The sequence below is a fragment of the Dipodomys ordii genome, unplaced genomic scaffold, assembly GCF_000151885.1.
Source record: "Dipodomys ordii isolate 6190 unplaced genomic scaffold, Dord_2.0 Scaffold51, whole genome shotgun sequence".
Lineage (NCBI taxonomy): Eukaryota > Metazoa > Chordata > Mammalia > Rodentia > Heteromyidae > Dipodomys > Dipodomys ordii.
In genome coordinates, this window is record NW_012267267.1 from 3846242 (window position 1) to 3847819 (window position 1578).

The window sequence follows — 1578 nt, forward strand, 5'->3', positions numbered from 1 at the left end:
CCCCCCCAAAAAAAAAAAAGAAGAAAAAGAAACAATTCTCATGAGATACAAGAGGACTGCTTGGGGGGGGACTAGTGAGAAGGGAGACAAGAGAGGGTAGTGGGTAAGTATATTAGTATACAGGTATGAAAATGTCAATGAAAAGTATTGTAATAGAAGTAATTTGTACTTTTTAATTAAAATAAAGCAGTTTTCCACTAACAGTATTTTTAATAAGTCAGAAAGTAAGGTTTTTTTGTTTTTGTCTTTTGAAGTAGTACTGGAGCCTGAACTCAAGGCTCAAGCTTTCTAGGCAGATGCAATACAGCTTTGTCACACCTCCAGTCCAACACATCTTTTAACCACTTAGATCCCCTCCCAATCACCTTCTTTGTTCCTTGTAGGCCATCTAGCTGCCAACCTCTGCTTCCTTATGAGCTTTTTGACGATAAGTAGTATTATTTAGTATCTAGTTTGTTTTACTCAGAATTTTGTATGAGAATATTCTTTGTTGTTTGAAAATATACTTTCTAATGATGAAGAGAATCAGGAAGACAAGGTAACCTTATAAAAAGTAAGGGATATTTGATCAGGATGTGGTGATGATGTAGCATCATGAGATATAGCATGAATGACAAAAGATTAATTAGCCAATGAGCTAAGATCTTGCTGGCCAAACAGAGTGACAGAAGCACAAAGTTGCTAAGCTTGAGTGAACTTGTTAGGTTCTAGCAAGAAAGGAAGTTGTAGAGGCTGGCAAAGGCCAGGTCATAGATATGCTTCTGTGTGGGGTACTTAGATTTCATATTAAGTGTAGAAGATATAAGGAAGAAATGATCTTATAAGTACCATGCGCTAACCGATTGCGCCACTGGAGCTCCGGAAGAAATGATCTTGATGTCCTTCAGCTCCTAGCATGACCCAGTTGTATAAGACATGAAGGCCTATCCATTTTACTACCAGAAATGCCCTGCAGCCTGGCTCATTCTATAATACTAGCAACTCTGGAGGATGAAATCTGAGGATCGTGGTTTAAGACTTTCAGGACAGGAAAGTCTATGAGACTCATTTCCAATAAAGTACCCAAAATCCTGAAATGGAGGTATGGCTCAAGTGGTAGAGCACCACTTGAAAAAGCTAAGGGAGAGTACTTAGGCCCCAAGTTCAAGCCATAGTACCAGCCATCCTCTCCCTAACCTTCCCTCCTGCCCCCAGAAAAAAAGTAGAATGCCCAATAAAAGTGGGAAAATTTCTAGAAGCAATGCAGATACAATTTGTTTTCAAAATCAGATTTAAAGGACACTTTAGAAATAAGCCATTTGTTCTTTTTGTTTGAATTGTGAAAATACTGTACAGAGGGGTTACAATTACATGGGCAAGATAATGAGTATATTTCTTATCAAGCATTAGTGCCTCCTCCTTTGTTTCCCCATCTCTGTGCACCCCCCCAACTTTTTTTGGGGGGGGTCTGGTCGTGGGGCCTGAACTCTGGGCCTGGGTGCTGTCCCTCAGCTCTTCAGCTCAAGGCTAGCACTCTACCACTTGAGCCACAGCACCACTTCAGGCTTTTTTCTTTTTGCTTATGTGGTGCTGAGGAAT

The 1578-nt window shown here is 40.2% G+C and overlaps 1 protein-coding gene across 3 annotated transcripts in view; it reads left to right on the forward strand.

Annotated features, from left to right (window-relative positions):
* Alg6 (ALG6, alpha-1,3-glucosyltransferase) overlaps nucleotides 1-1578 on the forward strand; it is a 42308-nt gene that overhangs the window by 1304 nt on the left and 39426 nt on the right. The gene's annotated exons all lie outside the window — the stretch shown is intronic.